The sequence below is a fragment of the Sminthopsis crassicaudata genome, chromosome 4 (genome assembly GCF_048593235.1).
Source record: "Sminthopsis crassicaudata isolate SCR6 chromosome 4, ASM4859323v1, whole genome shotgun sequence".
Classification (NCBI taxonomy): Eukaryota; Metazoa; Chordata; class Mammalia; order Dasyuromorphia; family Dasyuridae; genus Sminthopsis; species Sminthopsis crassicaudata.
In genome coordinates this window covers 419322901-419350333 of record NC_133620.1, presented here as the reverse complement: position 1 = coordinate 419350333, position 27433 = coordinate 419322901, and the positions used below count along the sequence as shown (strand labels likewise).

Below are 27433 nucleotides of genomic sequence, written 5' to 3'. Positions count from 1 at the left end.
TAATTAATTATTACAAATTGTTGCCTAGTTTCTTGTAAACAGAAGCAGACATTCCCTAAATACCAGATGAAAGCTAGCCTTCACACTTCAAATATCCTCAGTATCATGTATGCTGTGATACAAAGCCAAATAGCTTTGTCACAGATGGTTATACTTTAGTAACTGTTCATTTTTGAGAATTATTATTTAAGAAACAAGATATAATAACAACTTAGGTGAAAAAGATTTTCCCTTTTCCCCCCTTAAATCTGAGAGACAGTTCCTTGGGGTTAAATATTTTTCCTAACGAGATGAAAAATTAAGATTCTGGAGCACTTTTTGCTCAAAAGTCTTTCACAATAGTAGTTTTTCATGGGTATGAAGAGCTTAAAAAAGATATCCTATGAAGATTCTGCTTACTCGAAATGTGAATTCAGTTCATACCTAACTTTTTTAATAAGAATGAGATAACTGGGAGAAGGAAATGACAAAAACTCTAGTATATTTGCCAAGAAAACTGCAAATGGAGTCATAAAAAGTCAGGCACAATTGAAATGACTGAATGATGATTACCTATTTTCAATGATCATAGAGACAGGCAAGCAATGGAGAAAAAAAAGTTTTGCATTTCAACAATATATACATACATCCATATCCATGTGTTAAAGCACACATATCTATATATATGCATGTATATATACATATATGCATATTCCCATAAATACCCTAAATATTAATTTTTAAAGAAAAAAAGATATTTCAGTTTTCAAGTCTTATGTCCTGTTTAAATTATCAGATATGTTAAATAATTATTTGGAGATGTACTTATCTATCCACCATGCTATAAATATTTATCAATATTAGTATTTGTGGGAAATGATCAAATCATCTCATTTTTGTCTGGGCCAAAAATAAAAAATGTCAGAATTTTAGTTATATTTGTGGACTGATCCCCATGGCTTAATCAAAATAGAAACAAAACAACAAAAAAAAACTTAGACACTTTTTGGATAATTGAGAAAAATGTGTATGATCTAGCATGCATCATTCTGCTTCAGAAAAATATTATAATTGCAGAATTATCTCAATGTTTTTTTTAGTAGATCGATAGGGTCAGGGGCAGATCTCAAAGGCAAAGTTTAAGAAGCACTTGGAGGCTTATTCTGCCTGAGCCTAATAAACTGGGCATAAAGATATTGAGTAAGCCTCATTAATGAGGAAAAGCCTCCTCGCTCTTGCTGATCATGCTCAAACTCATGCACTCTCGGTCATGTGATCAGGGGACTATAAAAGGGGGGTTGCAGAAGATGGGGGAGGGAACTCAAGGGAACTCAGAGGAAGAAAGATGGGAACTCCAGAAGAAAGGCTAGAGGGATGTTAGGGAATACTATGTAAAGAGTTAGAATAAAGACCTGTTGCCACATACTTGAGTGACTTGGGTGTTCTGTGGTGGAACCTCTAAAGAGGTAGCTTTCTGATTGAAATAATCAGAGCTTGGAGACATCCAACAACCTATTGAAGGTGAGAAACCAGTTGACCTCTGCTGATGTAAGCAGCTGGGAGGTAATGGTAGATTGTGTGTATATAGTTTTCTATTAAAATAGCTTTTCTTCCTTTCTTTTGGAGGCTTATTCTAAGGCCATTGGGGGACTCAAGTCTAATCTGAGTTGTGACCCAAAGATTTAATCATTCAATTCAACATGGGTTGCTAACCAATAACAGGAGTTTAAGATACTAATGACAATTTAAAAACATGTCCCATAAGGCTTAGTGAAAGAAACTAGAAATATTTGACTAGGAGATAAGAAAATTTAGAGGACAAAATATTTATGGCTTCAGATATCCAAAGACTTGTCATTTTTTGGCCACACAAGGAAGGCTGAAGTCAAGACAATGAACAGAAAATATAAGAGATATATTTTAATTTTTTTGGTTTTATTTTAACAATTAGAGCTATTTAAAAATAAGTTGTTTTTTGAGGTTGAGGGTTTGGGTTCATTATTAGAATGAACTGAATTTTTGGTGGATATTACACTGAAGATTCATTCTTCATATTGGAAAACCAAATAAATACCAAATAGCTTCTAAGGGTCATTAGCCTCTAAAATTCTCTAATCTGGTTAGTGAAATGACCTCACAAACAGTAAGATCACTATGTCTGGGTTCTTTCTTCTTAAACATAATCAGAAGTCAGTATATACAAAGAAAGTCCTTTATGAAATTTCAATTTGTTTTCCTAGGATTACAATAAAAGTGATATAAATTGCAACCAACTTTTTCCATCAAAGTTCAAATCCCTTTTTTTGATACAATTGGCCCTCATTGCTGAAAAGGAACTAAAAATGGTTACATGACTCATTAGAAAAGAAACATAGCTATGCAGGCCCTTAACTTAGACCATAAATGTTCAGCACTAAGAACAGCAACATTTCTGTGACTTGCGGTGCAGTTTTAAAAATTAATGTCTCCCAGCCCCTCAGTTTCCCTTAGATCTGAGTAAACAGTTTTGACAGGAGTCTATTAAAACAAGCCATTTAATTTCAACTCAGTATTTTATTAATAAGTTATGTAAGATTGATGGCTCTAATTTGGTGTTCAGTCATTAAACTTTCTTTTCTCTAGTATATCTAACCAATGTCCCTCCATTTGTTTATGTCTGTAATAACATAAAACTAACAATGATTGCTTCAAAATTATGAGTATTATGCCAATGACCCCTAAGTTAAAAGCCCTAAGGCTTGTCGTTTATTATCCTTGACAGCAAAATATTAGAGGTCCCCAAATGTGAATCTGCTGCTTTGTACAACAACACATGCTAATGCTCACATATGAGTGATCAAAGGATATTTTTACTTGGGGTGAGTTCTATTGATTGGAACTGTCTTTACCTTTTTTGGTAAAACATGTGCATTTGGTAATGTATGTTCTTCTGGCTTGCTTTCCTGTGAAAAATCTTATGAAATGGAGTAAGTTTTTTGATTTCCATATTATGTTACATATTCTGAGACTTTTTTTGAGAGGGGGACATATTTTAAAAATGAAATGAGGAAGTTCAGGCAGCTTTATGTCAGTGGATAGAACACTGGATCTGGGTTACAAAGACCTGAATTCAAATAATGTCTCAGATTCTTATTAGCTGGATAACTCTGGGTAAACCACTTAAACTCTCTTATCTGACTTCTTCTCATTTGCAAAATATAGATAATAATGACACCCACATCATAGAGGTGTTGTGAGAATTAAATGTGACAATACTTATAAAGTGGTCTACACAATTTGAAGCACTGTATAAATAGGATGATGATTATAGTAATCACTAATGCAGTGCTACATGTATTAGAAAACACTTACTATACATTAGATTATTTGAACCCAATATCAGCCCATATGAGGAAAATATTAAAAATATTGTGTCTATGTTATAGATAAGGAACTGAGGCCCAGAAAACTTCAGTGAACGGAGCCATGATGATAGGTGTGAATAAATTGTAGAGGTGAGATTTAATCTGTCAGACAAACTCATATGGTTGTGATATCACTGATTTAGAAATCTCTTACCCAAAATACAAATTTCCCTGTTGTTCCTGTGCCATTCGTGGTGGTTTTCTAAGAAATAACCAGATGGGATTTGAATCTAGGTTTTTAAAAATCTCTAGAGTGGGTACTCAAAATATTAAATTTTCATACAAGCATCAGGCAGTATAATTTAGAGTAAATAGTCTTGGCCAGTATGTTAGCATAGGGTATTGGATTTGGAGTAAGGAAGATTAAGGAAGAGCCACATAAAGTGCTACATACTTTATAATTATCTCATTTGATTCTTATAAGAGTTCTAGGATTGTAGGCCTGTACTAGCTTCATTTATAACTGGGAAAATTGAAGTGAAAAAGTTAAGTAACTTGCCAAGTTTCATATATCTAGTAAGTGGCTGAGGCTGGACTTGCCTTCAGATCTCCCTGACTCCAAGCCCAGTTTTCTATTGATTGCACCACTTAACTTTTCTTCTCCTGTCTTAACTTGTTTTCTCCTCTGTAATGTGAATGTGATAGTAGCACTAAAAATGAGATAATATATACAAAATCTTACAGTGTTATAGTAATGCTAGTTATTGTTTTTTTATTCATCAACTCTTTACTTCTGTGATATGTGATAACTTTTCAAAATTCTCTTCACTAAAATGATGCTATCATTTTCCCCTATATTATACATCATAATCCTATTGGACTTTTATAAGATGAGGAGATGAATAGTTAATTATATACCACTAATTCCCCTTAAGAGATCTCCGACCTTTTTCAATTTTTTTTTAATTTAGTCACTACTTTAAATGAGAAATTTGTTAACCTATTTTGACAATATAGCAGTATCTACTCATTTTTAAGTATTATGAGTACATTTTTTCCAGAATGAAAATAATTGTGTAAGAACTAGATGAAGCAGAGACACTTTTTTTCTATATTTGGTCAGGGTCAATTCATCCATTATTTGATTGATATATGCAAATAATATGAAGAAGAACAGATTTTTGAAGCTAGGTAGTATAGTGAATAGAATGTTGGACCTGGAGTTAGGAAGATTTGAATTCAAATCCAACCTCAGATGCTTAGTAGTTGTGTAACCCTAGGGTTAGTCAAGTTATATATGATTATATATATATATATGTATAATTTTAACACAGATTTGAACTCAGGACCTCCTGACTTTAAGCCCAGTGTTCAGTCAATTATGCTAACAACTGTCTTCCAAATGAGAGCAAATAGAAGATTAAAGTTTAAGAAAATTCGAAAGCATTCTTTAAAAATGTAAATGTCTCTATTTAATTGTTGACATAAGGCCAGTAGTTGATGATGCATTTAATCTTTCCTAGATATTGACTCATGTCATGTTTTATAAAATATAATGTTCATAAACTCTTTTTCTGTAATACTTTTCAGTGTTTCTGATTATCATTTTGTGACTGACATTCCCTTGAAAATAACATGTCATCTAGTTACAGTTTGTCTGCTCCTGATATTTATTTCCTAAGTTCTTAATACCCCTTTTTATAGCATCACATTTTTGCATTTCATGGAACTTCATAGGATGTTATTAATTTCAGAAGGGAAATGTAAAATAAGAAACAGATGATGAAAGTCAATATGGAACGGAGTTGAATTTGGATTCGGAGGACATGGATTCTGCCATTTAATGGCAATAGGCTAAATCATGTAACCCTCATCTTTGGATAGGAGTTGGGTGGGTGAATTGAGGTCTCTTCTGGTTCAAAGTGTACAAGCTTCTAAAATCTTTCAGAGCAAAGCATCTATTTGCAACAAAGAGGATTTTTAAAAAGTACTAGGAAGGAAAAAAAAAATTAAGATATCTACCATCAAAAAATGAATGATTATAATGTAATAGAAAATTTCCAAACAGAACTGTAACTAAGAAATTCTATTCTCAGAGCAAATTCTAAGAAAACTTTTCTTCCATTTTTTTTTTCATGGCCCTATTAAAATTTGAGCTGAGCCATTGGCCAGTGATGTAGATGGGCCTTAAAAGTCGCCAATTGAAACTGCTTCCCAAAAAATTGAACTTATTTTCATAATTTCATAAGAGCCAATATTAGAGCCCAGAGATGCATTGCTTTTATTCATCATAGTTCTACTAGTTTTTTGCCTAGGAGCTACATTTTTTCTCCTCCGATTCACCATATTGTTTTTCATAAATGTTAGACACCAACTTCTGCTCATGAAATAAACTGCTTATCTACTGCAAAATATCCAATTATTTCCATGAATCATCATATTTTAACAATAATTTTGTTTTTATATATTACCATACCATATTATGCTGAATTGTTATAGGTAAAAATATACTTTTTACTGTGTAGGAATTTCTACATGTGATTGTCTGGACCACAAAAAAATAAAAAGATAGGATTTTTTGCTGGGAGCTCCAAAAATCTTAGTGCGCTTTTAAACTATTTAAACTTTGAAATCCTCTTTTTTATGTATGTGTGTGTATGTGTGTATGTGTGTATACACATAATGTACATTTATATACACAGATATATGTGACATACATGCATGCATTTAAGTATGAATGGCTAATTTACAGATATGAATGGATTCAAACTCCTTTCTACTCATAAATCTTTTTTTTTAAGCTCAACATGGTTAAACTACACTGTTCTCTAAGTTGTGGCAAACAAGCACTCATAATTAACCCTAAAGGCATATTAGATATATGCATGCATCTATTTACTAATCAATAAATATATTGTGTATGTATATGCATATATTACTTTTAAAAAGTAAAACCTTTTGACTTACCTTCAGAAATGAAGAGATTTAGCTACTAGACAGAATCACATTTGTAATATTGACAAAGTGCAAATTTTTTAAAATAGGGCTTAAAATTAAAGAAGAGGTAAGTGAAGCACACTTTCCTAGAATTTCTTACTGATTATAAAATATTTCTAAAGTTTAAAATAAAGTGACTCTTGATTTTTTTTAATTTTTAATGGAAAGTCATTTTTTGCTCTATAAAATGATCAATTGCATTGTTAGAATAGCATAATTTTATTATCTTTTGAAGTATTGTTATAAAATATATTTAAATTTGGGGCAGCTAGGATAGAGCACCTGCCCTTAAGTCAGGAGGGGTTGAGTTCAAATCTGGCAACAGACACTTCCTACCTGTGTGATCCCGGGCAAGTCACTTAACCCCAATTGCCTTAGCTATACACACACACACACACACACACACACACACACACACACACACACACATACACACACACATATATATATATATATATATATATATATATATATTTAAAGTCATATCTCATTTTTTGTGATCAAAAGAAAGAATGGTACTTACTTTTATCTTCTTTTAACAATAATCTACAGGAAATTAAGCCAAGGGTTGGAAGAAAATGAGTTAGATTAGCAGTTTCCCTCTATGCATAATCTATCCATCAAGAATTAGGGAGAGTGTAAAGATAAGATAGAGTATGGAACTAATTAATTGACAAGAAATTAGAAAAAGTATGTGAATTTAACTGGGTGATTCACTGGCAGCCAATCAGGAAACTTTGGAATAGAATGGAAAAATGTTCTTTGGAGAACAGAACAGAACAGAAACAAACATTTTGAATCAAATCTTGGATCAAAGACTAAATAAAAGGTAGATTAGATTTCAAGAAATTCAAATTCAAAAGTCCTCGTATATTCCTGACAAAATGTTTGTCTGTAAGTATAACTTATATGAGAAATACCTTATGGAAAATTGTTGGGTAACAGAAATTTTTTAGAAATTGAAGAATAAATTTTTCCTAGCTGAATTTCTGAGGAATAGAATTCTGAGCATATATCATTGAGGACTCCAAAAATGCCTTTTTAGCCTAATAATTTAGTTATTCATTTGAATATTCATTTAATTAAAGTCATATGAAATTATGATATTCAGAAACAGCTAATCTTTTCTTGTTGGTCTAGTGGGAATATTATTATTATTTTTAATTTCATAGAATATAAAAGTCCACCAAGAATAGAGGTTAGAGAGTTTGTCACAGAGACCAAAAGCCCTTGGATCAAGTCTTATCTTTGGGACATACTGGCTTTGTGACCCTGGACAAGTACTTAACCCACCTGTGTTCTAAGCAACTCTCTAAAACTGGTTTATCTTAGAGAAAATCATGAGAATTAAATGAGATAAGATGTAAAATATTATGTAAGCCTTAAAGTATTATACAGATGCTAAGTATTATTAGTACCTAGTAGCTAAGTGCTAGGGTAGAGTGCATAGAGTCAGGAAGAACTGAGTTAAAAACTGGCCTCAGATACTAGATGTGTTTCAGTGGGCAAGTCGTTTTTCCTGTTTTGCCTCAGTTTCTTCATTTGCAAAATAAGCTAGAAAAAGGAAATAGGAAATAGCAAGTCACTTTACTATTTTTGCCCCAAATACCCCAAAATAGTGTCACAAAAAGTTGAACATGACTTAAACCATGGAACAAGAAATTATTAGTACTCCCACAGGATTATTGGGAGGAACAGATGGTGTCAGGTATCTGAAGAGGTTTATAGACCTCAAAGTGTTCCACAAATGTCAAATGTTATTAAATAAAGAGCTATGCCAAGTAAGTTTTGTGCCCTGGGCAAGCAGAACAAAGTGAAAGCTGAGAAACTCAATTGGAGATACAGAAAATTCTGGAACACTCAGCTCAATAGTATGGAGAGAACCCAGGACACTCTAAATCTAGTATGTTAGGGAAGCTACAGGAGATGATGTCAGGAGAAATAAATCCACCACTTGGTATGTCATAACAAATTATTTATAAGGTTATAGAAGAAGATCTGGAAGGGAATGTTAGAGATCTTTTAGTACAAATGCCTAATTGTGTGATGAGGAAATGGAATCCTAGAGGCTAAAATGATTTGCTCAGTGTCAGATAAAGCAAGCCCCTGTGTCCTGACTCCAAATTCAACGTCCTTTCTACTATATTCAGTTATGTCTCCATTTCTAAATGAATATATGTCCTGAGAAAGAACCCTGATCCCCATGCTTTCCTTAGGGCTTCTTGTAAAATCACTTTAAATATACCTGCCACAAACACATGGTATATATGGCCTTCTTTGTCAAATGAATACTTGTGTGAAATTCTGGTAAAGAAAAAAAAAAGTTTGTATTAAGAGATCAAAGTCAACCATAAGTATATGCAAATATTTGCATAAGTATAGTTAACTTGTGAGAGTGGGAAGTAGATTTTAGTCATAAAATATTTTAGATAAAAATTTTTAAACTTAGATATAATTAAGTTTAAATAAAAAAAAAACTTATAAAATCTTTGTATATTGTGTCAACTAAGGAAATTTTCAGATGGGCTTCATTAGCAACTGTTTGATGTGGATCAATGTGATAGGCTGTGTCTGATTTTATACTGTGGACAAGAATGTCAAGATGAAAGGAGAAAAGGAATGTGCATCTCCTTCAAGTGTTTGGTTTTAGATGTTTTCATTCTTTTTAAAAAACAAAGCTGATGTCCTAGGGTAGCTTCATTTGGCAGTGAAAATTAGTTCCCTATTGCTTTGTTTATTAAGTATGGTTTAAATTTTAGCCATTGGACACAGAGAAACCTTTATTCAATATAATCTTGCTGTTCAATTTTGAGTGACTTAAAGGTGGTCAATAGAGTATACTGAATCTGTTTTTCTCCAGACACATGGGTATGTGTGTGTTATAAAACAAAAGAAAAATATTGTTGCAATTAACATTCCAATCGAGCTTTGAAATTGTGTAAAAAATAATTAAATATTAAGGAATCAAAATCAAGCTTTGACCTTACAGGAATGTTGAAGCCATGGAAGCTCACAAACTTTGAAAAAAATAGCCCTTCTTTTCCTATATGCATGAGGTAGCACAGGAAAAGAAGCAAAAATTATCTCTTTGGGGCAAAAATGATGCAGATATTTTGCAAAACCTTAGTTATATAGCTTTGGTAAATAGCCAGGCTGGACAAATAAATGGTTCTACTAAATATCTCAGCCTTAATTATCTGGTCTGGCTACATTCCCAACATATCTGTATTGTAATTAGTTTCCCTTGTAGGCACAATGTGATGTACTAGAAAGGATGCCAAATTTAGTCAGAAAGGTCTGCATTCAAAATTTGACTTTGATGTTGACAATCTGAGAGGTATTGGGCAAGTCCCTTAATGTTCTTTACCTTCAGGTTCTTTACCCCTAAATAGGGATATTTGACCCCCAAAGTTAACAATAAAATGCATTATTAAGCTGAAAGTACTTTAAAAATTTGGTCATTTATCTATCAAATTATCATGAGAGGCAAGGTGATATAGTGGATAGAAAGATATCAGTTCATATTTCTTCTCTGACAAAAAAAAAATCTTTTAATTATAAGCAAACCTGTGTTTTCTTCCCATTTCTGACATACATTATCTTGTATCCCCGAGCAAATCATTTAAACTCTTAGTGACCCCAGCAACTCTAGAAGCTGAACTTCATTAGTAGAGGAAAATTTCTCACTGTTTTTTTTTCCTTTGCTAGTGAAATTATAGGACCAATCCCTGTCCTTATTTATGCAACATTTACTAGCAAATTTCATTTTATAGGAGAAATATAGAACATATTCTCTCTGCAAAAAGTTGATAATTTAAACAGTTTGAGACAAATCTTAAGGCAGTAAGTAAATAACTAAACAATTTTATAGTTTCAAACTATAAAATGGACTCCAGAACAGGCTCTGCTAAATAAGACCATTCTGTTGATGAGTTTCTTCTGGAATTCTTGTACAGAAGAAGTCCTTAGATGAACTTGAAGTGACAAAATTGATTTGCTAGTGAAGAGAGGAAAGCATGAAAGAACTTGGAAGATGAAGAAGAATGGAAGATCTGGGCCATTTTGAAAGAGAAAATGAATTAAAGTGGAGCAAGTTGATTAAAAATGTAATGTAAGGATGTGAATTTGAGATTTTATTTAAATGCAATATTAGGCATTTTTATGTTTCAAAGCATAAGGCTTTAAGAATTTGTAATGGCATCATTACATACATGGGCTAGACTATAATGATCAAGAATAGAGACACAGATATAACGGAATCTAAAAGATAGTTATTAAAAGAGAATAACTAAGCCTTAGTGGCTGATTCTACGTAGAGAATAAAGGTTTTGGATTTATCTATGATTTCAGATTTTCAAATCATGTGGAATGAAAAAAAATATCTTCCTGACAGAAATGGGAAAATGGAAGAGGGGAGCTAACTTGAAGTAAAAAAAAATAATGAGTTTGCAAAAAGGATCATATCAGGAGGTCAACCAAAAACACACCTATGTGCCACAAGGCTAGCATTTGGTTAGGGAGAGAATGATTTAAAAAAATAAACATGACAGGTTCTCTGAACATTGGAAGCTCATACACTGATTGGGAAAACAAAACATATAAAGCAATTAGTAAGGGAGTATGAACAAATTAAAATTAGATATTATGGATAAAAAGTGCAGAAGTAGAGAGATCTTTCTGGTATAGAGGAATCAAAGAAGCATTAATAGAGGAGGCAGAATATTCTATTGAATTCTGACCTTATCAAAGTGTAGGTCAAATCTTAGCTCCCACATGAAACTTTTTGAATATGCCATGTACTTTCTTTTAAGCTCCTAGGAAAAAGGGCAAAATTTGTTAGATTGTTGTCTTTATAATATAATGTCTGGCACTGTGTTTAGCATTTAATAACTCTTTGTTTCATGTTTATTTCTTAGGTTCTCATCTATGAATATCTTGTTTCCCTCATTATAATGTTAAGTTCAGTGATTATTTTTACTTTTTCTTTATTTCATTAGTATTTTGTCCAGGGCCTGGCATGTTGTTAGTACTTAATAAATAAATACTTGATAAATGATTAACTCAATGTATAAGACAACAGTTATATTTTTTTGAAAAACCATGAAGAGTGGGAGTTGTCATAGGTTTGTAGACCAAAAAAATGCTATCTCTCCTTTTCAAAAAGACAGAGAATGAAGTTTACAAAACATAAGTCATCAAGTAAACTCCTATTCCTAAAAAAATCTAGAAATTGATCTAGGATGGTCAAAGGACATCTAGAAAAGGGAATGATATTCACAGAACCTCATGGTTGGAAGGAATCTCAGAGGTCATCATCTGGCCATATATAAGCAAGAATCTCTTTTGTAGTGGGGCTTCTTAAACTTTTTCCACTCTGACCTCTTTTTGTCTGAGATTTTTATGACTCTGGGTTTATATGTATATAGAATAGAAATAAAAATCAAATACTTATTAATAATAAATCATAATTTTGAGGCTCACAATTCAGTTATGAGACCTCATATGGGGCTATGAACCTTACTTTAAGAAGATGGGCTCTAGAGTATGTCCAATGTGTAAATTCAATTTAAAACTCCCTCTTTCCAGACATAACCCATTCCACATTGCATAGTGATAATTATTAGGAAGTCTTTCCTTTTTAACCTAAAATTATCTCTTGGCAACTTCTTCCCATTACAGTTCTGACCCAGCAGACCATTCAAGACAGCATATTTTGTCCTTCTGTGACATTCCAAGAAATACTTTAGATAGCTATCATTCTCCCTCTAAGTCTTTTCTTCACAATAAACATCTCCAATTCATTGATTCTGATATATCATGATCTAGAGATCCTTCTTCATTCTGGTTTCACTTTTCTAGATTAATGATTTGTGATGTATATACTCTGGGGAAGTGAGTTTCTTGCAATATCTACTGACTCACTTTTGCCCTTTGACATTGCTAATAGTGAACTTCATCATGGAGCATCCTCTATTCCAAAGGTACAATGTTCTACTGGTGGTTGTCAATTCTTCCCTTATATCTAATCTACTCTTAGTGGCATAATCCAGGTTTATTAAATATTGTGGATACATGGAATCCTTTTCCACTTTCCCTCTGATCAAGTTCCTTAACTTTTATATCTTTATTATACTACTTATATCTTTATATACTTTATATACTTTCATATCTTTATTGCGCTATTACATCTTTATTACACTATTTGCATTGTAAGTAAATTCATATATCATTCTATTTATCTTCCCATTCTTTTTGATGTTTTACAACATTTGATTCAAGAGATAGAAAAAAATATTAATTGAGATCTTGAATAATACAATATTTCAATTGTTTTGTTCTATATCAACAAAATTATTTGTATAATTTGGCTATTTTGGAAGTCTATAACAACAAATGACTTCATATCTTTTTAACGTGGATTATGATTTCTACCTTCTATTCTTTTCTGCATTCATCTGGCAACCTCAATTCTGAATACTACATAGAGTTGGAGGCTATTATTGATTGTCATACAATACTTTCTAGCTATACTCCTTGCCTATTTTCAATTCATTAAGCTTTTTCTGTCTCATAGGAAACCTTAACTTTTCTTGAAGTAATTCTCAGCTATCTCTAAAAGGAGAAAAGGGAACAAATGTCTGTATAATGTCTAAAATGTGCCAAGCACTGTTCTAAACACTTTACAATATTTAAATCTCATACAAACTTGGGAAGATTGTGTGAGCTTTTATTGTTCCCATTTAAATGCATACCCTAGATGATAATTTTTATGAAACAATTCACATGCAAAACCTCACTGAAAATAACTAGATAGTGAGGGAATAAAGTACCATTACTGAACTCTAAAGAATCTGAGTTCCTATTTGATCTCAGATACTTGGCATTTAGTAGCTGTGTGACTCTGGGCAAGTCACTTAATCCTCACTGCCTCTTTCACACCACAATAAACAAATAAATGAATGAATGAATGAACAAATGAACAAATTCAATGAAGGGAGGAAGGAAGGAAGGAAGGAAGGAAGGAAGGAAGGAAGGAAGGAAGGAAGGAAGGAAGGAAGGAAGGAAGGAAGGAAGGAAGGAAGGAAGGAAGGAAGGAGGAAGGAAAGAAGGAAGGAAGGAAGAAAGAAAGAAGGAAGGAAGGAAGAAAGAAGGAAAGAAAGATGGAAAGAAAGAAAGAAAGAAAGAAAGAAAGAAAGAAAGAAAGAAAGAAAGAAAGAAAGAAAGAAAGAAAGAAAGAAAGAAAGAAAGAAAGAAAGAAAGAAAGAAAGAAAGAAAGAAAGAAAGAAAGAAAAAAAGAAAGAAAGAAAGAAAGAAAGAAAGAAAGAAAGAAAGAAAGAAAGAAAGAAAGAAAGAAAGAAAGAAAGAAAGAAAGAAAGAAAGAAAGAAAGGAGGGAGGGAGGGAGGGAGGGAGGGAGGGAGGGAAGGAAGGAGAGAAACATTATCCAAATAGAAAAAGATGTGCAAAAGTTGACAAGAGAAAAATAATTTCTGAAATTTAGAATTGGACGAGTGATTCCATGAGACAAAGAACCAAACACTGTCAAAATATTTTTAAAAAGCAAAAAAAGAAAAAGAAAATGTGAAGTATCTCATTAGAAAGAAAACTAACCTAGGCAATAATCAAGGAGAGATAATTTTTATTGGATTATATGAAAGCCATATTCAAGGGATGAACCTAGACATCATATTTCAATAAATTATCAAGGAAATTACCCTCATCTGATACAAATAGCAAGTAAAAAGAAATTAAGAGTCTACATATAAATCACTAAAAGGAAACCCTTCAAAATATTTAATTTTTATTATAGCTTTTTATTTACAAGATATATGCATAGGTAATTTTTCAGCATTGACAATTTCAAAATCTTTTGTTCCAACTTTTCCCCTCCTTCCCTCCACCCTTTCCCCCAGATGGCAGGTTGACCAATACATGTTAAATATGTTAAAGTATAAGTCAAACACAATATATGTATACATGTCCAAACAGTTATTTTGCTGTACAAAAAGAATCGAGCTTTGAAATAGTGTACAATTTGCATGTGAAGGAAATAACAAATGCAGGTGGACAAAAATAGAGGGATTGGGAATTCTATGTAGTGGTTCTTAGTCATCTCCTAGAGTTCTTTCACTAGGTATAGGTGGTTCAATTTATTACTGCTCTATTGGAACTGATTTGGTTTATCTCATTGTTGAAGATGGCCACGTCCAACAGAATTGATCATGATATAGTATTGTTCTTGAAGTATATAATGATCTTCTGGTCCTTTTCATTTCCTCAGCATCAGTTCATGTAGGTCTCTCCAGGCCTTTCTGAAATCATCTTGCTGGTCATTTCATACAGAACAATAATATTCCATAATATTCATATAGCACAGTTTATTCAGCCATTCTCCAATTGATGGGCATCCACTCAGTTTCCAGTTTCTGGCCACACAAAAAGGGCTGCCACAAACATTATTGCACATACAGGTCCCTTGCCCTTCTTTAAAATGCCTTTGGGATATCAGCCCAGTGGTAACACTGCTGGATCAAAGGGTATGCACAGTTTGATAACTTTTTGAGCATAGTTCCAAATCGTTCTCCAGAATGGCTGGATGTATTCACAATTCTACCAACAATGTATCAGTGTCTTTCCCACATTCCCTCAAACATTCTGTATTATCTTTCCCTATCATTCTAGCCAGTCTGACAGGTGTATAGTTGTATCTCAGAGTTGTCTTAATTTGCATTTCTCTGATTAATAATGACTTGGAGCATCTTTTCATATGGCTAGAAATAGTTTCAATTTCTTCATCTGAGAATTGTTCATATCCTTTGACCTTTTATCAATTGGAGAATGGCTTCATTTCTTATAAATTAGAGTCAATTCTCTATATATTTTGGAAATGAGACCTTTATCAGAACCTTTGACTGTAAAAATGTTTTCCCAGTTTATTGCTTCCCTTCTAATCTTGTCTGCATTAGTTTTGTTTGTACAACAACTTTTCAATTTGATATACTCAAATTTTTCTCTTTTGTGATCAATAATGATCTCTAGTTCTTCTTTGGTCATAAATTTCTTCTTCTTCCACAGGTCTGAGAGGTAAATTATCCTATGTTCTTCTAATTTATTTATAATCTCATTCTTTATACCTAGGTCATGAACCCATTTTGACATTATCTTGGTGTAAGGTGTTAAGTTTGGATCAATGCTTAGTTTCTGCCATACTGATTTCCAATTTTCCCAGCAATTTTTGTCAAACAGTGAGTTCTTATCTCAAAATCTGGGGTCTTTGAATTTGTCAAACACTAGATTATTAAAGTTATTGGCTGCCCCAAAAATATTTTAAATACATTCCAGAGCTCCCAGGTCAAAGAATAATTTTTTTAAACATCAAGAAAGAAACTATTCAATTATATAGACCCAGTTAGAATCACAAATTTTCACAGCAAGGGATATGATATTTGGAAGGAAAAAAGAGCTGGAATTGCAAGAAAGAAGAACCTACCTAGCAAAATTTACTATAATCTTTCAAGGAAAAATTGGATATTTATTTAAGTAGAGGACTTTCATGCATTTCTGATGAAACAACCAGAGCTGAATAGAAAACTGGGCTTTCACATACAAGACTCAAGAGAAGTATAAGAAAGTAAACATGAAAAATAAATCATAAGGGACACAATAGAAAGGTACATACTTTAACCTTAAAAAAGCAGTAATCATCAAAACAATCTGATATATTTAAGAAATAGTGTGATAAATCAATGGAATAGATTAGCATACAATACACAATAATAAAGGTTTGAAAAACCCAAAGAACTAAGCTTTGGGGAAATGGGGGTGGTAAAAATTTAGCACCAGATATAATTGCTGGGAAAACTAGAAAGCAGTTTGGGAAAAACTAAATAAACATCAATATCTTGTCTCATGTGCCAAGTTAAAGGCAAAATGGATAAATGATGGCAGCATGGAAAAATGTACCTTTCATATTTATGAATAAAGGAAAATTTTATGACATAGAGGAGACCAGGGGAAGTAAAGTAGATTACTTTGATTACATAAAATTAAAAAAAAAAACATTTTGTGTCAACAAACAAATGTAGTCAAAATTAGAGGGAAAAGAGAAAACTGGGGGAGATTGTAATAAGCTTCTCTAAAACATATTTCACTTTTTTTAATATTTAGGGAAATTAGTAAAATTTATAAAAATAAGAGCCATTTCCCAGTTAATAAATGGTCAAAGATATGAACACAGATTTCAGAAGTCAAAGTTATCAATAGTCCATTACAAGTGCTTTAAATCACTACTGATTAGAAAATGTGAATTAATACAACTCTAAGATGTTACCTAACATATATAAAGTCATGTAACTATGACAAAAAAAATTAAATGACAAATTCTGTATGGAGTGGAGAAAATTGGGATATAAATGGATTGTTAATAGAGTTGTGAACTAGTCCAAATCATTGTGGAGAACAATTTTTAAATACGCCCAAAGGGCTATAAATTATGGATATCCTTTTAATCAGCAATCCCACTATTAAACTATATTCAAAGAGATCAAGGAAAAAAGAAAAGGTTTTTTTAAAGTTCTTTTTGTGGTGGTAAAAAATTGGAAATTGAGAGAAAGCCTATCCTTAAGGAATGACTAAACAAGTTATGACATATGATTGTGATTGAATACTATTGATTTATAAGAAACAATGAACAAAATTGTTTTGTAAAAACTTGGGATGATTTACATGAAATCATATAAAGTGAAGTGAGAAGAATCAGGAAAACATTGTACACAATAATAGCAATATTGTATAATATTTGTACTCAGCAATAAAGTAATCCAAGATTTTTCCAGAAGATCCATGATGGAAAATACTATTGATCTCCAAATAATAATTCCCAAAACATATTGAAACAAACATTTTCCTACTTTATTTTTATTATTTTATTTTGTTTGTGTTTTATTTTACAATGTAACTAACAGAGGAATATGTTTGGCATGACCTCAGATTCAAAATCAAAGTGCTTGTTTTCTCAAGGAGGGAGAGAGTTGAGAAAGAGAGTATTTAAAACTCAAAAAATTTTAAATGAATATTTAAAATACTTTTTGATGTAGTTGGGGAAAATAAAACATTAAATAAATAACTTTAAAATAATTTTCTATGTAACAGGAAAAATGCATTCTGAACACAGTACCTGACACATATGATTCATGAATTTATATTGGTTAATCAAGTAATAATACTATATGACATAATGAATAAAGTCTAACCAGTTAAAATATTAACCAATATAACCAACAACCATCTTAACAACCAAATGCTTATACTTAAAATAAAATCCTTAAAAGACTTTATACATACATTTTATAAACTAAAAATTCAGTATATTTTAATATAATTTCCAGTGTTAAAATGATCATGTTGTCAATGAAATTTGTCTAAAGTTGCCTAAAATATACATAAAAATTATGTTGAATTATTTTAATTAAAATTAATTACCAAGAGTCTAATTTTTTTTTAGTTCTTAATTATTTATTTCTGTAGAACCTGGTTATGTGATCTAATGTTTCTGATTAGCATAAAATCCATATATGTTATTTAAAAAAGCAAAACAAAAACAAAAATAACTTTCATAGCCCTGATGCGTGTGTGTGTGTGTGTGTGTGTGTGTGTGTGTGTGTGTATGTGTGAGATGGTGGGGATGTGAGAAAGAATCAGAAGAGCCTTACATACCTTTGATAATGGAAAAAAAAATTAATCTGAAACAAAATAAGGTTGCTTGGATAGTATCTGCAGACAGAAGGGGAAACACACACACACACAAGCGAAGGAAACATCTCTCCTTTGCAAATTTCCAAAATAGAATAACAATCTATTAGTAGATCTTTATTAGAACCCTAAAGATATTGAATACTTCATTTTCTTTTAATGTATATCTCTTCTAATCTTCAAGAATAGGTTCTTTTGGTAAACACTTAGGGCCTTAGAACCCCTTATAATATTCATTTCATATTCTTTGTCAGCTTAGTATTACCTTTGAGTAAGTGCCTTTGGAATTAGTTTGTTGGCATTTCTGCACTCTCTAAAACTTCTGGGATGGTAACTATGTTTGCATTCATGAGCTTTCTTTCCAAATTTCCTAAGAATTGTGGCTTGTATCCAAGTTTTCAGATGCATTTACCAGTTCAACCTTCTGGCGAGTGTTTCATTCCCATCTAAGAAAGGTTGGGGAAGAATAAAAGCTATAAAGAGGAGGAGAGGGAGGAGGGGAGAAAAAAATCATGGTGACACTGAACATATTGGCCGTGCAGGAACCAGGATCAGAATTTCCTCTTGAATCTTCCGACATTTGATGTTACTTCACAGCAAATGAAATATTGTTTAAGATTTAATATAGGCTTGCATCACTTGCCTCTATTCTCTACCCCCTTTACAAAAATCTTTACTGAAATCTTCCAAACTTTTGTTGAGTAAAACTCAAAATAGAGAAGGTTTTAGTTTCTGAGGGGGGAAATACTATGGAAAACACAGGAAGTACACACACACACATACACACACACACACACACACACACACACACACACATATATCTTTACTAAATAATTGCTTTCACAGTACTGTAAATTGGAAGATTCTTAGCTAAAGAGCTCTCTTCTATAGTTTTATTTCCCAATGGATTTAAATTATGGAATACTACATTTAAGAACACTGAAATTCTGATCTTCTTTCAGACTTACATTTTTGCAGCCAAAATAAATGAATTTTTCAGCCATCCTTCTTAAATTCTATAATGATGATATTCATGCTGTCTAGACTTCTGTTTTTCAACCTTCTGCTGTCAGTTCTGTAAAATATAGCCTGCTGTGTCTTACCACTTTTTATTTTAACAAATGATTTCTTCTACAGTATCTTTCGGTCTTCTGGTCTTACCAGCTCCCCTGTGGGTAGCTAGGGTTATTATTTTGTTAATTTTCCAATTGAATAAGCTAAAATCCAGAGAAGTGATATGATTTGCCAAAAGACACAGGGAGAGTAAGTGAAGGACCAGGGCTTTGAACTCCATTCTCTTGACTTCTAGTCCAATGCCATTGTCAATTCTTGAATAAGTTAGTCAATTAACAATAACTAGGAATACTTATAGTATTAAAAAAAGTTTCATTGGGAACTCATGTGCCCAGGAGAAGTAACAGAAACCTTGGCTAGGGGCAAGTGGTAGTAAAAACAACCCCAGTTGGAAGGGGAAGATGGATGGATCTGGGATAGAACATGGGAAAAATTCCTTTTTTTAGTTATTTATTTTTCCTAACTAGAAATTTGACTCCTTCTACTATTGAAGGACTACAGGTGCTGTCACTAACTTAGAAATTTGACACACTGTGACAGTGTACTAAGTTACCCTTCACTGGTTGCAGCTAGCTTATATTATTTAATTTATGACACTCAGAAATATTTATGTTATTATGCATATGCTTTGGTTTATTTTTTTAATTAGTAAGCATTTATTTGTTCTCCTTCCCATTCTATTCTTCTCCTCTAAAATACTTTAGATTAAAAAAAATGAAAAACATTATAACAAACATTCACAGTTGATCATAGTATTATATGGATTAGGTTTTCAAAAAATATATATCTCATTTTAAAATTTTGTCAGAAAATACCAGTATGTATCATATTTGCTTTTCTGGATTATAATGTTTGGCCATTGCTTGATAAGAGTTCCTTAGTCTGTTTTTATTTAGTTCTGGAGATATAAGCTATACATACATTCACAGGCATTGAAGATGCAAATACAAACAAAAAAAGTGAGACAATTCCTGTTTTCAAGGAGTTTATATTTCAATTGCACAAACATACCATTTAAGATGACAATTTAAATTTTTATTCCAGAAAAATTAAATAAAATGGAATATAAAATGCTTATGTAACACAAGAGTATCACTTGGAACTGATAAATGAAAGTACGATTCAATTTTTTACATTATAAATTAAAACTCTGTTACTGCAGTCTTTGTTTTATCTCAGCTAGAATACAAATCTTTTTTTTAAGATACTATGGTTTCTATAGAGTTTATCTTGAAAGGGGTAAGGTCTACAAATTACAGAGAGTGTCCCTTGCTAGCTGCATTAATATGCATTTCCTCTTTTTAAAAAATGACAGTAAAAATTGATAACAGAGTGATATGATTGCTTAATGATCCCACAAGATAGACTTTACTTAGTTTTATTTGAGAAGAGAAGATACTACTGTAATTATAATAATGTTCACGTGTATAGTTCACAAAGATTTAAAGGAATATCTAGTAATTTTGTTCCCTATTGCATAGAATAATTTTTTTAACCGCATCACAAATTATATAATGTGCAGGGAAAAGTCAAGATATATAAAGTAAATGTCAAACTCTGCTTTGAATTTGTTTGACATGGCTTTTAAGGGAAACTATGCCTCTAGGCAAAGTACATATTTAACTTTTTATACAATACTATTTGCTTTTTTCTGCATATGTATGTGACAATACAAATGTGCATGTAGCATAGTTTTTCTATTCATATAAATATGGAGTTAGTTCTGAAAATAATATTTTAAAGGTACTAATTAGGGCTCAGAATGATTTCATTTATTTTGGAAAATGCAGATTAAATCTTTAAAATGGAAGTCTACCCTCTTGAAAAATATTCAGATTTTTGCATTTCATTCTAAAGAGAATGTATTTCTGGGAGGTAATAGAATTATGTCCAATTGTCAATTTAAGTGCATTGGGTTTCTTACTATTCAATTGAAGTGTGTGGTACCTTTCTCTTTTTTTTCAGATAAAAGCTAGCAGATGGTGTGGCTCAGTGGAAATATTATCCATTTTGGGATTGCTTGACCTGGATTTAAATTTTGGTTCTCCTACTAATACCTGATTATCATGGGGTTGTTACCTAATTGAGGGGGAGGGCCTTTCAATTTCCTAAAAATTCCTGGTACATAGAGGCTTCCTAAATAAAGGAATCAGAATGCATGACCTTAAAAGTCCCTTATTTCAAAGTTTGTGAATCCATGAACTTTATTATATCCTTCCTATGAATAAGTAAAAGAGATATGGATAAAACCACATTAACTTATAGTTAGATAAGTCATTTATATTATTCAGGTTTGAAAATGTTTTGAAAGTTATTAAAATTTAGGTTTTTTAAACCATTTAATAGAAGGGGAAATGGACCACACACAGTATTAATACAACAGTATTAAAAATGATAAAAATTTCATATCTTATAGTTGATGAAAATAATTCAAAAAACTTCTTTAAAAGTTTTCTTTTACTTTATAGTCCCTTTGACAGAAATTATATCAGCCTGCTCTCCTCAGGTATAGTCCAGCTCTTCAAATGGACATGCTGTAGAGCATTGAATCTTCCCTTCCTGTCATATCCAGTCTAACTTGGAGTCTAGATACACAGATTTTGCCTTAGCTAATTATTAATGGGCAAATCATGTAATCTCTGTTATTTTTTTTCCTTTTGTAAAATGTGAAAGATAATAAATATGATTTTTATGATAAAAGTGCTTTTATACCCTAAAATGCCACAAGTTTATGATCTATTTTTAACATTTAAAAAATAACCATCTTTTAAGGAAAAAAAAATAGAGTTGTGTGACTATTTTCAGCATCACTTAAGGTGAAACTTCCAAATTGCTTTGCTTCTGAAACCTGAAAATTTTCATAGCTAAAAGTAATGTGGAGACATTAAAAATGTGCCAAAACAGAAAATTAAATGGCTTAGGCCACCTTGTTCTCTTGGTCTGTTTAGCAATCCTTGCTGAATTTTGGGAAATTGTTTGTTTGTTTAGGATGGAATTCATTTCCAAAATTTTTTGAAGAAAATTAGAATTGTCTACTTATTAGGTTTAAGTGAAAGCACTCTGGTACTTTATGAGACAATGGAGTTTTGTAGGGACACCTGGAGTGCATAGTTTCAGCACATCTTCTTTTTATTTCATTCTCCAGGCCTCAAGGATGTATTACACAAAAGCTTAGCAATTGGAGTACAGCAAAATATGTTAAATATGAACTATACAAATCCCTGCCTTCTTCTGATGAACCTACATCTAGCTAGATGAAATGCTCATAAAGTGAACATTTTAGGTAATAACTTATAATTAGAGGTTTGGAATAAGTATTTATTAGGCCACCCTCTATGTACCAGGCACTGTGCTAAGCAATTCACAAATATGTCATTTGACCTTCACAACACTGAAGAAAGGTGATTCATTATCCCCATTTTAAGACTGAAGAGGTTCAGACAGGTAGAGATTTAATGATTTCCTAGGATCATAAGACTTGACATGAACTCAAATTTTTCATGACTCCTCTAAAGAGGAGTCTGCCTCTAAAGATTACTTAGGTGAGTGGGACTGGTTTTCTCCTCTTGGATTTCTGAGAAGTTACTATGCTATGAAACTTTAGTTGTTGGGGTCATGGAATTGAGTACAAATAATGCTATATTCTGCATAGCAGATCTTTCTAATCAGGATACCTGAGAGAATTGAAATATCTAAAAATGCTAAGAGGAATGGAGAGTGATAGAAGGCTGTGGAGAAGATAAAAGGAAGTAATAGGGATGACCAAGAAAAGTGCAACACCTAAAAACAGTTTAAGTGAGAATTCTCAAATCAATATATCAGTCAAGGAACAAGCACTTACTAAACACTTCATATCATGATACATGTGATACCCCATATGTATCAGGTACCATGATAGTTGCAGAGAACACAATGAAAAAAATGAAACAATCCTTACTCTCAAGGAGCTTCCATTTTAATGGGGAAGTTCATCCATATGTACAAAATAAACACAAAGTTAGCAGATACAAAATAATTTAATATAAGGTAGTCTGGGAAGAAGGGCATTAGCCCTTAGTTGATCAGTTAATAGTTAATTGATAGTCAATATACCTTATTAAGTGTTCACTGTGTACCTGACACTGTGCTAAGTGCTGGGGATATAGAGGGGGTTTGGATCTTCCCATTGAAAGTGATATTTGAGTTCATCCTGAAGGAAGAAGGAAGATCTATGGGACTGAGGTAAGAAGGGAATGTATTCTGGTCATGGAGAATGATAAGTGTAAGGACTCAGAGATCAGGCAGTTGTTGTGTTTTGAGAGATGAACAGAAAGAACACCAGGTTGGCTATCTTGCAGTTATGCAAGGTGCTAGAGAGGGAGGAATATCCAATGGGGAAGGAATAGGTGTTCGGGGCCAGGTTGTTAAAAGCTTTCTAAACTACAAAGAAGCACTTGAGTTTTATTTTAGACATACTAAAGAGCGACTGGAATTGATCGGGTCAGGAAGTGACATGACTAGAATATACAATTAGATAAGATATACAATTAGAACTCTAAAATGTGATCATTCAGATGTGCTTCAGCTGGGCTTTGCAGGGAGGACAAGAGCTTGGATGAATTAGTCATATTGATCTTTTGATTTTAAGGAAATTACAGTTGTCTTTCAGATGGATGTGTTTTATGGTCACTTATTCCCTTTGCTTTTTGCTTACCTGAAAAAACACCTAACATGTATAGTTTTTAATATGTGCTAGGTGCCATGCTAAGCACCTCACAAGTATTATCTTATTTATTCTCACAGCAACCCTGAGAGAAAGGTTGTTGTTGTTTAGTTGTTTCAATTATGTCAACTCCTCTTGACCCCATTTGGGGTATTCCTGATAAAAATAATGGAGTAGATTGCCATTTCTTTCTCCAGCTCATTTTACAGGTGAGGAACCTGTGGCAAATAGGGTTAAATGATTTGCTTGGGGTAATCTGGTAAATAAGTGTATGAGGTTGAACTTGGACTTAGAGGTGTCTTCCTGATCGCAGGCCCAGCATTTTATCCATTGCATCATCTAGGTGTAATTTTCCCCATTTTACAGATGAGGAGACTGAATCACGGAGAAGTTAAATGACTTGCCCAGCAACATACAACTAATAAATATGTAAGACTGTATTTGAATTTAGATCTTCCTAATTGCAGTCCCGGTTCTCTAGACTAGTGTCTAAATAGTTTCCAAGTTATAGCATCATAGACATCCTGTTTAAATTGATATTTATTTTTCTTATATCAAAAAGAATGGGCTCACGGTCCCATCCTATTTGTATTCTCATTGCCATTTCTTCTTTAGTCCTATGTTATTCATTTCTTTGTTCTCTATTTAAAGGAGGACCAGGCTTAAAATGTCTATCCTTACATTTTTACTTTGAAAACCACACACATTTCTTTAGATTTTTGAAACTCTTTTTTTCCCTTCATCACTGTAGGGAAATATATGAGAGTTTCAAATAAGTGGGAAAGTCATAAAGAGACAAAAACCTTAAGTATTCCCTTAGTTCTCTATGCAAACAGAGTATTTCTTAGATTTTCCCCCAACTTCATACCCTAATCCTAATTGACTCCCTTCTTTCAGATCATGTCCCTCAAGATGAGAATCTAATTCAGTTTGGGTTAAGTTCTATTCAAACTCTACATTTTCTATTTAGCCCAGATTGATAATTATGTTAAGCAGGAAGAGCAAATTATATACAGCACTGTAAATTATTCCAAATTGCTTGCCACAGAAGACTCTCTATCACTAATTCAAATAACCTTAGCAAGTATTTATTAATCAACTAGGTGATACATATAAGGCACTATGTGGGGACCTCTGTGTGTAAGAATACAAAAAAAATAGATTCCTCACCTTCATGAATTAAGCTCTACTGCTAAGGATATGACCTATATACAGACACAATATCATGGAACAGAAAAGATATTACAAATGATTACTTTAGGGAAATTTTTTAAAAAGTGCAGTTTTAACTGAGTGGGAGTAGAGAAGATGGAAAGGGGAATCAAGGAAGTCTTCATGGAGGAGCTGAACTTTGAAAGAAGAGAAAGTTTTTAAAAGGAGCAAATGAAGTAGGAGTAAATTCTAGGCTTGGGAGTAGCCTTTGCAAGTGCACAGTGATAGATAGCAAGATAACTTAGAGAGTCATTCCTTTTTAGTGGGAACTTAGAACTTATAATGGGGAATAATGAGAAATAAATCTGGGAATCTAGGCCCAAGCCAAATTATAAAAGGATTTATTTAGATGCCAAGCTGAGCAGTTTATGTTTTATCCATTAAGCAATAGCAGAGGAGAGTACTGGCCAAACTTGTCTATTATGAAGATTACTTTGGTAGCTGTGTAAAGCATAGATAACAGAAGGGATAGTTCAGATAATGGGTGAGGTTGAGGAATGACAAATTCAGTGGTGGACATTTTAAAACTGAATGGGAAGATATTCAAATAGTTATCTGGCAGGCTATTGAAAATGATATGTAACTCCAAGTTTGGAATTATGATACTATATGGACAGAGGATCAAAATTTCAAGTGTCCCCAAGAATAACAGAAGACAGTAGGCATAAGAAAATGGCTAGAAAGTGAGATTATATTAAAAATATCATCAAAGATGTTTGTAACTTTTGCAAAAATTAAAAGTTTATTTAGTGAGAATGAAAAATAGTAGATAGAATAAATTGACTAGTACACCTGAGAATTAGGTGAAAAAATATTTATAAAACATTCAACAATATTGGCCAAATAGTAGCTACATAATAAATGCTTGTTCTCTTCCCCTATCCCTCCTATCTGAGGTATTAAAAAGTATGTTGGTTAAATACACTATAGAGTATTAAAGCATCATCTTAACCAAAAATTAAAATATTACCCAATCTTTTCTTAGAGCTGACAACTAGGGGACAACTTCCTGTTTTTTATTTTTCTGAGGAAGACAGTAGTTAAGGATCACATCATTAGTGATAAGAGTCTTAACTAGAACTCAAGTCTCCTAACTCTCAGTGTAGTGCTTTTTCTACCACATTGTGATTCCTTTTTGAAGTTGTTTAACAAAGTTTTATGTCCTCAAGCTTTGATATTTCAGGGACTTTTTAAAACTTCATTGTCGAAACAATTCTGGTGTAATATCCTAGCATTCTAATGTTTACTTGGCACAGTGTGTTAAATGCCATCAGCAGGGGATGGCCTGAATCAAGTCTGTAAAATTCAAATGAGAGTTTGCATAGTGTATTTGACATATACCGAAAAATAAGCTGTATGACATAATATTAATAAAGGCCCATTTTAAATTGAATAGAATTGGATTGGTTTAAGTTGAATTCTGTATCAGCAATATCAGATCAAGAGAGGAGAGTATTTCATAAATGTTCAGCCATGTTGAATGTAGTATAATGGTAAAAGAGAATTTTTGAGGAATTTTCAAGGGTTTGTCTGAAATAGCTTAGCTTTAAGTTATATAAATTAAGAGCAGTGTGGTAAAACATGGATTCTAATATATATATATATTTACTCACCAATTTGTGAATATATTTTGAATTAGGAGTCCTTAGAGAACTTGGTGCATGAATGGAGATTTAACACATATGGCAAAATGTTTCTTAAATGCCTTTTTCATCTGTTAATGTACCATCTCTTTCGTGATATTCATTTTGAAAGATAATAAAATATTTTATATAGTCATTCCTCCCCCCCAAAAAAAAATCTGAAAATTTATCCTTCAGTTTCTAAAGTATTTCAGATTTACTAAAAGCAAAACAAAACATGAAAAAAAAAAGAATGTAATTTGAGTAAATGATGTCAAAGTAAAGATGTCAAAGGAATGAAGATATGACAAACTACCAACCTGCTTCTTCAACACCAAACACTAAATGATTTAGATCATCTGATTCATATATAATTAAGACATTATCTTATCTTGTCCTCTATGTTCAACAAAGTTTCATTAGTTTGATGATTATAAGCCCTTAGTCTTGTGTATGGATTCCTGAAAGGTCAGATTGGTTTTGGACTCCTTTTTCAATGAATTCAAACATTTCTCATTTCTCTGTGCTTATCTGTGTTGAGCATGAACTCTTACATTGACCAAAGCCTAGCAACTTTTTTAGAAACTCCTAAGGATTTGGAGTGATTTGGAGTGGTCATACTCCACAAACCAATTTTATAGTTGTTTAAAATTTCTTCAAGGGCACTACTTTTATTTGACTTTTCATGAACAATAAATACAATGCCCATATCTAATAAGTCTGAAGAAAATCTGAGCAGGTATTCCTGGTATAA

The 27433-nt window shown here is 32.3% G+C and overlaps 1 protein-coding gene across 1 annotated transcript in view; it reads left to right on the top strand.

The window, feature by feature from the left end:
* Positions 1 to 27433, top strand: part of COL11A1 (collagen type XI alpha 1 chain) — a 257944-nt gene that overhangs the window by 50471 nt on the left and 180040 nt on the right. The window lies entirely within an intron of this gene.